This window comes from Humulus lupulus, chromosome 5 (assembly GCF_963169125.1).
Source record: "Humulus lupulus chromosome 5, drHumLupu1.1, whole genome shotgun sequence".
Lineage (NCBI taxonomy): Eukaryota > Viridiplantae > Streptophyta > Magnoliopsida > Rosales > Cannabaceae > Humulus > Humulus lupulus.
In genome coordinates this window covers 176,866,988-176,882,682 of record NC_084797.1, presented here as the reverse complement: position 1 = coordinate 176,882,682, position 15,695 = coordinate 176,866,988, and positions in this window count along the sequence as shown.

The window sequence follows — 15,695 nt, the reverse complement described above, 5'->3', positions numbered from 1 at the left end:
GTTACTCAATGGCATGCTTTTACGTAAATTTCAATCGAGAAAATAGCTAAGAAAAGGAGATTCTTTGTCTACTCTTCTTTTCTTGATTTGTAATAAGGTGCTTTCCAAGCTAATCTCTAGAGAGCAAGCCACTAAGAAGTTACATGGGATCTTGATCACTAGAAGTGCCCCTAATTGTTATATGAGATATTTGCGGCATAAGTACTCAATGTTTGGAGTTTGTAAACGGCATAGACCCAATTTTTTTAGCGTGGAAAATACCCAAAGTTAGAAAAACAGTAATTTCGTTAGTCCCTGTCTATTGAGTTCCGTTTGGTCATGACTACACCAACACATGTCACTTCGTGATTGGTTCAGTCATACATATTTTTAAAAATTAATTTTAAATTAGAAAAAATAATTAAAAAAAATAATTTTTAATATTTAGATTATTTAAATTGAATAATTAAAAACTAAAAAAGATTTAACAAAAAACAAAATCTAAACTAAAACAAAAAGACTTTTAATTAAAAAGATTTAAATGATTTCTTAAAAAAAATAATTCGTACCTAGAAATCTAATTACCCATAAATCTCATCATCACCATCATCGTCTTTCATCACCATCATCAACCTCATGACCCAGAAATCTCTGCCCAACATATCCTTTAAAAAACCCAGAAACACCATCAAACATATCCCTTAAAAAACCAGAAACATCATCAAACATAAAAAAATTTGCAAGGCATATTAGTGTTGATGAAATTAGAAGCAGAAAAACACAGGACTACATAGACGGTTGCATAAAAGCTAAAATAACAATGTAGTGGAAAAAAAAAGTGATTATCAAGAAACAATTGTATAACCAAGATCTGGATTAAATGGAAGGAAAAAAACGTAGAATCCAGAAATAAAACCATATCTGAATACTAATGTATAAAAATCCCAAAATCTCATTATAGAAAAGCTCATACACAGAAGAAGAAAAACCCAGATGTGGTTTGGGTTCGTCATCGTCGTCGTCCACGAGTTCCACCTTCCCTGCAGCCGTTTGCGAGTTTCGACTTCTCAAGCTCTTCGTCGACCTTGCAGAAGCCTCATCCTTAGCTAATGTGGCTCGACTCCCACTCCCGAGCCCCAGCCTCAGACTCAAAGTTCTTCGTGCCCAAGAGCCGTTGTCAAAGCTTAGAGGTAATTGCTGGGAATTTATGACTTTACACTTTCTAAATTAACAATGAATGATGGGAATAATTCAATATTACAAACCGTATATGCAAATCAAGATCCTTATTCAAAGTATGAATGCAAATCTTGATAATCAAAGAACCATATTCAATGTATGAATGCAAATATTGATATTTAAAGATTATATAATTAAATGATTATAACATAGATCTAGAATTATTTAATCATCAAAACTAACAATAATAAACACAATTAAAGAGGTAAAGCACAATGGAAGAACACAATTACAAAGTTGAGTGTTAGAGAGATACAACCTTGCTTTGAGCACTTGAATCTTCAATTTGGGGAACATCTAAGGCTTATACACAAATTAGCATCGTTATCCAAAATCTCTATTCCAAGCATTCCCTTTGTTTCTTGAAGCTTCACCAAGATAGAATAAGATTTGGGATTGAACAAACCTTTATAAACTCAACAATTCAAGCAATACTTGGTGAGTTTCTTGGAGAAAACTTATGATCTTTGAGAGCTAGTGAGAGAGAGTTGAAAAGTGTGATCAAGGCTTTTCAACTCTTATAACCCTTATTTATAGTGTAGTCACCGTCGTTAAGTCCAACCAATAGGATCAGAGCTTTTATACACATCATTTGGAGCAGTGACAAAGCTAGAAACTTAGCTCAGTGAAGGCTTGAACTTTGAATAAATATTACTAATATGAGTAAAAGTGAATGATAAATTTATATATGTTATTTTCTTTGGAAGGAATTCAAATTTTCTTTTCATCTATTCAAAATTTAATTATCTTTTTGGGCCAACTGACCCAAATAAATAATTTATATAATTTTTTTTTGGTTTTTTAAAAAAAATGATATCATATATGGGTTAAAAACTATTGCTTGTCAAATTTATATCTCTTCATTATATTATAAGTAAACGTATGCTCTATCATATTTAGTTATTCATATTAAACTAAAAAATTTAAGCAACCTGATATTCCTCCAAAGATGTATACATACACATATAAGAACATACAAATAGATTGTTACGTACAAAAGTGTAAGTGGGCTTAAGTTGTTTGAGTGAGGGCTTTAAAAGTGTAAGGAAAGCCATATATATTTAGTAAGAAGCAAAAGAAAAATTAATACACACATATAATATAAGTGTTTTTTTAAAAAAATCTTAGTGAGGGTTTAAGCCCCTTCTCAGCCTAAGGTGGCATTGTCCTTGATTTGGAGCTAATTTACACATATGTACGGTCTCGTATGGACCGCCAAGGTGATACGTTGCCTGCTAGGTGGCGATGCATCACCTGCTAGGGTTTTTCCTCCTAGGCAGTTTTAGACAATGTGTCTCATCCCACAGGCGACGCAACACATATGCATCCGTATTAATGCCCTGAGCATGACCCCAAAATGTCTCCAAATGTCTCCAAACTTTTTGAGAAGGTTTAGATACCTCATTGTATAACTTTAGACCCATAAAAGTCAATTTTAGATGCTTACTACACAATCTCCTGTTTTCACTTCAGCTTAAGTGAAAACTGCTAAGTGTTTTGCACCTCATCGTGTAAGCATCTTAACCATAACATTTAACCAATCACAACATTCTCCCTCTTGGTTAAATATAATTATCTATTCTTAGCGCATACAGTATTGGTGCATAAAATAAAGTATCTTTAGATTTGAACTTTACCTTAGTAAAAATATTACAAAGTCTTATCAAAGTCATTGGTGTCTTAAAGAATGAACCAAGTACTCCTTAGTGATTGTCGGTATTAAATAGAAAAATATCAAAATACAAAGTGGAAGGTAGGGAAGGGAATTTTAAAAAATTATTAATGCTAGGGGTGTTCATCATGTTGAGGGTTAGGCTATGAACAACCTTTATTTTGTAATACAACTCACGAAAATAGGTACAAGTAATCAAACTTTAATGATAGCAAAAACACAAATTACATAATCATAGAAAGATCAAAGTGTAAAATAGACATTTCTTGAAGAAAAACCCTTAGAATATAAAATCACATTACTATGATTTTATGTGAAACACAAAAGTTGCAAGGTTTGACACAGAACTAGATTTATTGTCCAGAAATCTCTATTCCTAGTCTTCTCTATGGAAATGTTTTAAGCTACTACAATGGAATGAGATTGGGATACACAAGCCTTGGACCTTCAGACAATCCAAGCTTTCTTGATGAAGATCTTGGAGAAAACTAGTAATCTTGAAAGTAAGAGAGAGAGAGAGAGAGAGAGAGAGAGAGAGAGAGAGAGAGAGAGAGAGAGAGAGAGAGAGAGAGGTGAGTGATCAATTCACATATTAACTAATATCAACCCTTTAAATAGTATAGGACCCTCATTAGACTCAACCAATGAGATTAGGGCATTTAAATTTAAGTTTTGGAGCTAAAACAAGTAACTGTACGGACGTGTAAGGACAGCCCAGGCGATGTATCGCCTAGTCCGTCTTGGGCCATTTTTCAAGGGCTAAGCGACGCGTCACCTCCCAAGGGCGATGCATCGCTGATGCCTTTGACTTTGTGCTCCAAAATATGTCTCAAAACATCCCCAAATGATCCCAAACTTCTTGGGTACTCTTATATACTCAGAATAAACATTTTGGACCAAAAAATATAATTTATAAATGCCTATACTGAAAGTCAAGTTTCACATGTTGACTTTTGTGAAATTGTTATTATTTTTACATCTCTTCGTGCCTAAACAATTTTACCATGTATTTAACCAATCACAACACATCAAACTGCCCGCTCCGCACAAACCACTTACATTGTATCACACCACACTGCAATTTGAAGTTTGAAACCCTTCATGGTGAAGTTTGCGGTTTTGAATTTTATAAATGTGGTTCAAACCGCACCGCACCGCACCACATCATTATATACATATATATTAATTTTTTTTATATATATATATTTTTTCAATTTTACTACATTTAAACTTAATGCATATACATTTATATAGTATAATATACATAATATTTAGAAAAATTATTATGTTTCATAAGATGCTAACACATATTTTACTTCAACCTAAATATATTCCTCCTTAATCAAAATCTTTACTTTTATATCACAGTTTTTTTATTAGTTTGTTGTTTTGCTAAAAATTTATTACTTTGTTGTATATTTATTGCTTTGTAAAACAATCTTTAATTGTGAGCTTTAATATATTTTGTTAGAAAAGCTATGAGCTTTATTATGAATACTTATTAATTATAATATTTAATTGCTAAATTATTTGGTGATATATATAAACCGCCCACACCGCACCGCACCACATTTTTGCGGCGCGGTATATGTAGTTTGAGGTCTATGCGGTGTGGGTTGTGGTTTGGAAAATTTCTCAAATCGCATATGAGGTGGGGTCTAATAAATTGGTAAAAAACCACACTGCCCGCACCTCGAAAAATCCTAATGAATACCAGACAGGATCGTACATATATTTATACATTAAATTAACACATACTAGGATATAAAGATTACATCTCGTAGCCTATCAAGTGTCCTTGAGTCTTTTTGTAAAAATCAACGATATTCCTATCCTTATGAAAGCTCACACCTTAGCCTTCTAGGTTGTTCCTCTAACACACAAGGATGTGTGTGGGCACGTGGGATTCACATGTTGATTTTAGGCTCTCTAGATATTCTTAGCACATGAGGTCTAGAGAGGTTTGAGAAGAGAGAAGGCTATGGAAACTTCTAAAATTTCAGGCTTAGAAATTTCTATCGTTTCTTTTCTTTTGAGAGTGTCTGATAACCTAGAAAAAAAAACTTGAAAAGAATCACTTCTTTTCAAGTTTATAGAGATAATTAAAACTATTTTAATATTCTTTATTTAATAAATATAAACCGATCAGTTATAACCATTTTAATTATTTAATTTAAATCATATTTAAAAAAATAATTAAATAAACAAATTAATTTGAAATTCAAAATTCAAATCTCAGGGATGTGGCGCACTGTGTGGCCCTATCACTGTCTGGTAGAGTGAGGGGTGTATGCCACTTATGTGATATCCTTGATTTTCTCATTTGTTTGTTTAATTAATTTTAAGACAACATATTTATTCCAAAAATAAATATCAGTTAATTCAAAATTAACCTTATCTTAAAACTATCAGTTTTAAATAATTATCTTATAATAAGATAATAATTAAACTCTCTCAAATATTATTCCAAACATGATTAATATTTATTTTAACTAATATAAAGTTTTTCAAATAAAAACTAATTAGTTAATAAATCAATTAATTCACTATTAATCATTTGGCCATAATTATCTCATTGCCCTAAAAATTAATTCATTTGCAATTTAGTCTTTTTCTTTATTAATCTTCCCTGTGATATTCTTACCCTTGACAGCGTAGGATAGATGCGACCTGGGGACCATATACCTATAATATGAATCTCCAATGAACAAGATTATTAATTAAACTCTTTAATTAAATGACCTTATTTATTAATTCTATTATTACTCCACTATAAATATTGAATTTCACTCTAAGTATTTATAGAATTATATTTACAGAGTTTTCTCCTGTAGTCGATTGATGTAATCAATAAATGTAGTTATGTCCTCCATTTATTATATTAACATTTTACCCTTGTAATTACCTCTTGTTTATCATTAATTCACTAGCGAATAATTAATCTATATTCAAATTATAGATTTGAGTTCAATAATTATTCAATCCCAGAATTAACCCTTATGGGAACGAATATTTGATCTGTTAGGAAAGCATGGATTCTATTATTATAAAATCATGTTCCCAACCAATCGTGATATTGAATCTCCAAAACAAAAGTCACTAGCCTCGTTATATCAAGAGACCTTAACAAATGAATCATAAGATCCTATAAACATAAACAGGAGTTTATGATTACTCAGGATTTAGAATGATCTACAAATGATCATCTATTATGATATGAATTATATCTTTATGGAAAACGGTAAGTTTATAAAGATAATTAATTCATATCAGTCTTTTCATATAATCATTATTATATACAACACCTTTATCAATATGTCTATCCACATCAGTAATCTGAATCTAGATTACTTGCATCCCATATGCTTAGTAAACCGTACTAGCAACCAGTCATTAAAGATTATGTACTTTAATATGTTGTTGACTATTTTATTTATTATATATGATCTTAATTGTCTCGTTCTAATACAAGATCATATTCTCATAAATGAATATGGAAATTTCTCATATTCTTACAAATTATTCAAACAATAATTATAACAATCAAATATAATAAAATTGTACTTTTATTTAAATCAATAAAATGTCTATTCACATGCTTTTAGGGCATAAAACCTAATATTCTCCCACTTTCCCTCAAAGCAAGTGAGACATCTCTTTCAATCCCATATTGCGAACATGACCCATAAATGACTTTGCAGGAAGTGTCTTGGTGAACGGGTCTGTCAGGTTTTGTTTCGATGTTATCTTCATAACTGTCACATCACCTTGGTGCACAATCTCTCCAACCAGATGGTATTTCCTTTCTATATGCTTTCCTCTCTTGTGGCTTTTAGGTTCCTTAGATTTAGCTACTACTCTAGTGTTGTCACAGTACAAGATTAGTGGCTTCTCCATATCTGGAACTACTTCCAGATCAGTGTAAAACTTCCTAAGCCAAACCGCTTCCTTAGCTGCTTCACAAATCGCTATGTACTCGGCTTCCATGGTTGAATCTACAATGTTGGATTGTTTATTACCTCTTCATACAATAGTTCCTCCACCAAGAGTAAACACTGACGCATACGTCGACTTACAACTATCTTTGTCTGATTGAAAATCTGAATCAGTGTATCCAGTAGAGTTTAACTCACCCCCTGAATATATAAGCATATAATCTCTCGTTCTAAAAAAAATACTTGAGAATGTGCTTTACTGCAATCCAGTGTTCCAAACTAGGATTTCATTGATAACGACTTATAATTCCCACTACATAGCATATGTCAAGCCTAGTACATAACATACCATGCATTAGACTCCCAACTATTGAAGCAAAGGGATACTTTCTCATGTCCTCTTCTTCCTGAGGTGTGTTTGGACATTGCTCTTTGGAAAGAGTAATTCCATGTCTGGTCAGCAACTGACCTTTCTTGAAATTCTCCATAGAGAATCATTCAAGCACCTAATCTATATAATTAACTTGAGAAAGTGCCAAGAGCTTGTTCTTCCTATCCCTTAGGATTCGGATTCCCTATTCATAGCTTGCTTCACCCAAATCTTTCATTTGGAACTTTTTAGCTAACCACTTCTTCACGTTTGACAGTGTCATTTCCAATGAGAAGAATGTCATCCATGTATAGAAATAAAAAAATCACCACTTTACCTTTGACATATTTATAAACACATGCTCGTCAACATTTTGTTCGAAGCCATATGTTTTAATTGTCTCATCAAAGGGGATGTTCTAAGATCTTGATGCTTTCTTCAATCCATAAATGGATTTTAGAAACTTACACATCTTATGATCTTCCCATTTCTTCACAAATATTTTGGGTTGTACCATATAGATATTTTCATCAAGATAGCCATTAAGGAAAATTATCTTGACGTCCATCTGTCATATCTCATAATCATTGGCAACAGCTATGATAAGAGGATGTGTATGGACTTTAGCATGGTAACAGGAGAAAATCTCTCTCCATAATTGACACATTCTCTCTAAGTGTAACCTTTGGCTATAAGCCTTTCTATGAAAGTCTCTACTTTCCCATCAACACCTATTTTCTTCTTGAAGATCCATTTGCACCCAATAGGCCTGACATATTCAGGTGGGTCTACAATTTCCTGTTGGGAATTGTGCCCTTAAAGAAATTGTAGTAGACAATGGTTTTAATGAAATAAATGTATGAATTGAATTATTGTATATATGTAGATTATGTACTATATTATTGCTAATAATATCAAGTAAATATAAAAAAATTCTAAAGTTCATCTATGTGGTCTCAATCTCATATTGGTATGAGAGGATCGAGGTTGAGATAATGAACTTAAATAGTTTACAGTAAAATAAAGTTATGGAATCTTTAGATTAATTATTGCTAGTACGGTCTACTAGTATTATGAATACATGTGACCTAGATCTGGGTTACTAGTATAGTAGGACACTTTAGTGGAGGTACTTTGCATGCTGAGAGTATGTAGAACTGGATCAGATGTGATTTAATAATACTTATTTAAATACTGTTTCGTAGTATAATAAAACACATCAACTGATGATCATATACAAACTGATCTTAATCGTGAAGTTACTATGAACTCCTATATATGTTACTTGATCCTTTGATTCACGTGTTACGGTTTGTCAGAATGATCAGGCTAAGAACTATTATTTTGGGGACTCAATGATGTATATGGATGGAGACATAGCTTAACAAATATGGAATCTATACCTTCTTATAGATTGAATGATGATTCCCTATTGGGTTCACTTTTGGAACTAAAAAGGTTATTGACGTCAAATTCATAATCATACTATGAATTAACCTTCACTAGTAAAGTCAATGGTACATTAGGAATCAAGATATAATTAAAAGGGTAAAATGGTAATTTTATTCCCACTTAATTATGAATTATCAATAGAGGATTAATTTGTATGTAATGATTATATCGATAGACACTTTATGGTTACAATAAAGTACTCAATAAATATATGTTTTTAATTCTCAAGAGTTCAGTCTCATATTTATAGTGGAATAATCATGAGACTAATAAATATGATTATTGAATCAAAGAGTTTTGAGAGAATATTTATTCTTCGGGATAAATGTACAATTATGTGATAATTGAATTTGCACAATTTATTATTGCATTTGCACAATTTTCAAAATTGTGTAGAAATAGAATAAATTAATTTTAATCAATTATTTTATTTAAGTGTGAATAAATAAATATGGATAGTCAAAATCGATTTTGATTATTATATTTATTTAATTAATAATAAGATGATAATGGAAATTCAAATTTTGAATTTTAAAATTTGAAATTTAAGTTGTTATCTTTTCCTTAAAAATATGATACCTTATTTGGATATCTAAATATTAATTAATTAAAATAAAAACACACGAAAAAAATTAAAATCCCATTTTTCAGGGATAGGCCACACACATAGGGCTTGGACTGCTATATGCGTGTGGCACATCTGATGTTATCAGATATTGTTTTTTTATTTTTTATTTTTAATTAATTAATAAAATATTTTAAAATGAGTTTTAAAATGGAATGTTAGATTTTTGTCTATTATCATTATTATTATTATAAAAGATGATTGATTTTATTATTATGGTAATAATGCCTATATATTCTATATGATAGAAAATAGAAACAACAAGTCTTAAACAAGTTTTTAACAGATAAGAAAAACTATCATCTTTTTCACAAAATAAAAACTTTTTCTCTCTAGCCTATAATCAAAAGTCTCATGTGTTGTGAATACTTTTGATTCACAAAATTGATCATTGTCCTCTATGTGCCCACCCACATCTTAAGGTGTAGAGAACGTCTTGGAAGATCTAGGTGTGAGTACTCAAGCAAGAATAGGAAGATCGAAATACATACGAAAAGATTCAAGGATTCTTGATAGGCTACAAGAGGTAAATCGTTTTGTATTATTTTTCATATACATATTATATATATTGATTAACAAATTGCATATTAAAAGATCCTCATATAAAATTGTTTATATGAAATTTTTTTTGTCGTCTACCATTACCGCAATTTCTGCTGCGCACTAGGAACCGTTCCTAACAATTGGTGCCATAGCCATGTTTAATCCATGCATATGTTAATTATAGTGTGGGTATCATATGTATTTTTATATTATGTCTAATATATGAATGGATGGATGTTTGTGTATGAATCATTTATGTTCTTAAGGGTTGCTTTCATGGTGTTTTTGGGTTAGGAAAAGTTCTTATTTTTTCTAGATATACAAAAGTTGTAAGCCATTTTGGGGCACAAGAATTCTGTAATTTTTTTTAATTCTGAAAATTTTCATAATGGCCCGAGCCCCGAGCACAAACCCCGAGGCTTGAGCCACTGCCCCTGCTTCCATGCACACCTCTTAGCCTCAACGCCCCTGCGCACCCACTACCGTGCGTCAGTGCCTAGTGCAGCATGTGCACCCACAACCAGTGCCCTTGGCGTAACATCCTGTAAAATCTCTTAACATAATTTGCGGAAAACATAACCATTTTCTAAAATAAGGTACCGAAAATCCATATAAAAAACTTTTCAAAACAGACAATAGTTCGGAAGTATGCGCATACTTAAAAGTGAATTACAGTGTCATAATTTTAAAACATTCAACGAGCCCGAAATAAAAAATTACTTATCATGTGGGTTATAATCCCCAAAACGTAAATTCCCAAAAGGTCGGTCTACATGTACATCCTCGTAGATAAACTCCAGCGCTAACTGATCCACTTTGCCTTTGAGCTTACCTACAACACGAAACAACTAGGTAAGAGAAATGCTTAGTAAGAACAATCTAACAAACATAACCACATAAACAAAGCAAGAACTCAATTAACTGTAACTAGGCAGATAATCAACCAATAATAGGATTCTGGTGAAACCGAACCCTAACATACAATTTAAGAATGTGCGAATGTCTTGGCAAACTTATGGTTATGCCTCATAACCAAAATTTATAACCTGAAGGTACACCTACACGCAGAAAATCCCAGAGCATACATATAGTCTTAATTGGTAACATACATACTTACTCAGTCGTATCAACATACATACTTACTTAGTCATTCGTATCATATCATACATACTTACTTAGGGTTCCAGAGGAACCTTCAACGTAGCTTAACATTTCTCAACATATCTTAGCATATCTCACCATTGCGTCGACGAGTGTAAACTAGTTGCACCGGTTACCTAGACTCCTAGAGGAATTCGACATACTTTCTTAGCCATAGAGATTTGATTCCGGAATTAACTTACTTACGTGTCACGGAGTTTAACCGAACTCTTATGCCACGGGTGTTAAGCTGGAATTCTTACATATCGGGATGGCCAGCCGACTTTATCCACACAAGCATTAGTGGCGAACTAGACTTCTTACATATCGCGATGGCCAACCGACTTAGCCACACAAACATCGGTGGTGAACCAGACTCCTTACATATCGCGATGGCCATCCGACTTAGCCGCACAGGCATCGGTGGTGAACTGGACTTGTTACATATCGCGATGGTCAATCGACTTAGCCACACAGACATCGGTGGTGAACCAGACTTCTTACATATCGCGTTGGCCAACCGACTTAGCCAAACAGGCATCGATGGCGAACCAGACTTCTTACATATCGTGATGGCCAACTGACTTAGCCACACAAGCACGGTGGTGAACTGGTTTCTCACATAGTTCCCCAGTGGCTAGCCGAAGTTCATAGTTGTCACGATAGCTAGACGGACTGCTTACCTTAGTCATGAGTATGCAAATTCTCTAGGACCACGGTCTTGAGTAAACCTTCTAGGACTAGTTCAAATTATTAACTATTAACTCAGTTATCTAAACTAGTCGTTAACGTGTTGTAGCCAAACATATCATAAGTTGTCTTACCTGGATTCCTTAGCACTTGCTTGTGGAAACCTTCTATCAAGAAGCGAGCCTCCACGCTTGGATAACACTGTAGTGAAACCATATAGTGACTCAGATTAAATTATGGCATAATCATATAGTTAATATTCCAAAATAGCTACATGAAATAAATTCTTAGGGACTCTATAGTATAGTCTCTTATACACTTCAGGTCGGATTTCGTTTCAATCTTAACGGTATGATAGGAAAATCGGTCTCGCCACAACACGCTCACCGCCATGCTTTATAATATTCTTTAAATGAAGAACTCACTTATCGGATAACTCGTATTTTGGTTTTATAAAAAATGAGTTATACTCAACTCATATCTTTAGAAAATACCAACTTGTCATCTTTTTATGAAAATTTACCATTTTTATCATTTACCAAAATACTGCTTATTGATCTGTTTCAAATAATATTTAACAATGTCATATCGCTCTCTTAAAGGATCTACAAAAACCAAACCCCCATTCTTACCAATTCTTACCCATAACCTTGGATCTCTCTTTATGTTGTTTTTTTTAAAGAAGGGAAATTGGACCCTTAACTTATAAAATGGTAAAAATCAACTTTTCCTTAAGGTTTGAAATTGTTACCTTTCAGTTTTTAGGGCAACATTAGAAAAATTATTTCTCTTAAACCATAACACATTTTCTCTCAAATTTTACAAGAGTCCTTGTACACATCTTAACTAATTCTCTTCAAAATTTTATAATTTTTGGGATGGAAAAACCCATTCAAATTTTTAAAGCAATTTGGACAGTGCTTCCTGTCTAGAAGTTTTTCCCAGCTTTTATGGTAAAATTGAAAATTTATTTCTCTTACACCGTAGTCCAGTTCTTATTGAAATTTTACAGGGATCTTTATACATGTCTTGTAACGACCTGGATTTTCAAGCCTCGATAATGCATAAATATAAATGTTTTCATTTACAAAATATCTCAAAAACCCGTATAAAAAAAAATTAAAAATCGTATGGCCATACTTAACATTTAATACAAACATATTTTATAAAGAGTAGAGCGAACATAGTTTAGGAAAATAACACAACATTTCCAAAAATAAAACGGCTTCGCAAAAGGTCGGTCCACATGTACATTCGCAAGGTAGACTCCAGCGCTCATTGCTCTGCCTTTCCCTTGTTCTTACCTACAACAGGAAACAACTAGGTAAGCGAAAACGCTTAGTAAGTTCAACTTTAAAACAAAAGCATGCAGAGAATTAGTGTTCCGGATCCATCCGGACCCTACACAATCAATTTCAAGAATGCAAAAGCGTCCTGGAAAACTTATGGTCATGTCTTATAACCAATGAAAAACTATTTCATATAAACAGATAAATTCCTACACTAAGAAAATCCCAGAGCAAGAAGATATATTATATCACAACTATTTCTTATCAACAAATAAATCCCTGCACTCAAAAAATCCCAGAGCAAGCAGATATAATATATCACAATATAATTCGAGACCAACCCTCGACAACTTCCAACAATTTGGGCATAACACGCCCTCCAGCATAAATGCTAATTTGTAAGAGAGAACCGAGTCTCAACACTAAGATCTAGCCAATAAATACCCCCATCAAGGGTAACTATCGTGTTACCTAGGGCATCACTACTTATCCAAGAGTAAACCCCTCACAAGGGTAACCATCAAGTTACCTAGGGCATCACTACTTATCCAACAGTGTAATCAAAGTTACACGGTTTTACAGAGACTATTATGTTAATCAGTGGTGCTGGTGAGCAGTTGCCCCTAGGGTGTTCAACCTCACTCAAACTTGGCAACCCCTAGTATCTCTAGGCACTCTCACTGAATGGCCAATATTCATGGCTACTATCCGGGAATAACTTATCAGAGCACTTGCTTGGGTTCTAACCATTCACTGATTAAGTAAGCATGAGGGCCCCTAGGTCCCATTCATTTTGGCGCCCCTAGGTTTAAACCAACAATCCTCACCTCCTGGCCACTAGTCGTGGTAATGAACTGGACATAATAAAATCAAGCAGTGTGACGGGGATCAGCCGTCTAGGATATGACGGATATCTACCGTTCATATTTTCTAAATCAACACTCACTAGAATAACGTCTCTAAGCAAGTTTCTACGACAGTTTATATATGTGCATGTGTCCCTATACTAACATACAATACAATAGTCGTTTCATGTTGCAGCCACACAATATAAGTTGACTTACTTGGAGTCCGTTGCCCTCAGCAAGATTTCACCCTCCAATGTATAATCCATTTATGCTTAGCCAATACTGTCATTATCCATACAGTATACTCAGAATAATTATGGCACTTCATAATTCATTATTAATATTTTGGGCAGTTTGGTCATTTTCAAAATCATTAGTAAAGATTAAAGATCCTTATTTGGTTTTAAACCCATTAAGGAAATTCATACAAAAATATTTGAGACTAAACCCTAAGTCTCGGGGAGACCTACCCTATGGTCTCGATACCTAGGCTTGGGTATCACAATAGTATTTTCCCACAATCCGCTAAAAATATTTTTCTTTAAAAATTCCACTATTAACCCGTACTTTCAAAAGTCAGTAAAATATATAAAAGATTTTAGCCGGCATTATATCCCGAAAATACTAATTAAATTCATTAATTATTTTTCAAGAAAATAAACTCTTAATTTTCCTTTTATTTTTCTTAAGGTTTTAATCTCTAAAAACTATTTTAAGAAAATAGCCTAATTTATCTTAATTAGGAAAACTGTTAAAAATTTCCCATCTTGACTAGTTAATCTTTCCGAAGTCAATTAATCAAGTTTACTTACTAGAAAAATAATTCACTCAATTATTTTCTCAAAATATAGGGTTTTAAACCCTCTTTTAATTTATTAACTTATTAATAATTTAATTCTTTTATTTTTAAAAAGAATAAAAAAATCATTAATAAAAATAATTCACACTAAACCCAAAGTGGTATTTTAGTCAAAATATGTTTTCAAGGCATACCAAGTTTTTATCTTGCAATAAGCAAACTTTCACTTTTTACCTTAAGTTCCGAAATCTCATTTTTACACTAAGTGTGAAAACCCTATTTGTTCACATTTTTAACTACATACTTTGTTAGGTCATAACTTGAAATTTAGTTACCCAATTGTTACCAAAATTTCCCAATTCCATTTTTGGTATGCCATTTAGGTCTTTGTAAAAGCTTGGGTCAAAAGGAGCATTTTTTATAGGTGAAATTATTTTCCAACCATAAGGTAAAAATGACCTTATTTTCAAGTCCTTATTTTTTTTCAAAACTTTGAGACTTAATAACTTTCAAACTGTTAAGTATTTTCTTACCAAATTTTACAGTGAAATACTAGGTTATGCCAATAATATGTCCACCAAAGTTTAGAAAAAACTGGGTTCAGTTGCCTTATACAGTGGCTGTCCAAACGTGGTTCCGAAATTAAGAACGCGAAAAAACAATTTTTTACCGAATCTTTGAAATAGCATAACTCACTCATTTTTAAACATTTTTTAGTGTTTCGAAAGCTCAATTTTATGTACTCAATCTCAAAAACATCACAGTACAAATAAATTTTACAAGATCAATATACAGTGGATGCTTGATCCCTTGGAAGTCACAGCTCAAAACTTGTATTTTGTTTCAAGGTTCCACCAAAACCCTTAGGGATTTTGGTCCCTATTTTCAAAAATTAACACACAAGCATCATAAAAATTATAGAGAAACTACCATAGCCTTATTACATCACCAATAAGAAACTTTAAGCATTAAATATACAAAATAATGCTTAAAAATAAAAACCATACAATAACAGCCATCCAAAGTAAACTTTTTACCTCTTGTTGTTCTTGTTTAAGGTTTGGATGTTCCTACTAGCTTTGAGTCCTTCAAAAATCTTTCAATACCTTAACCA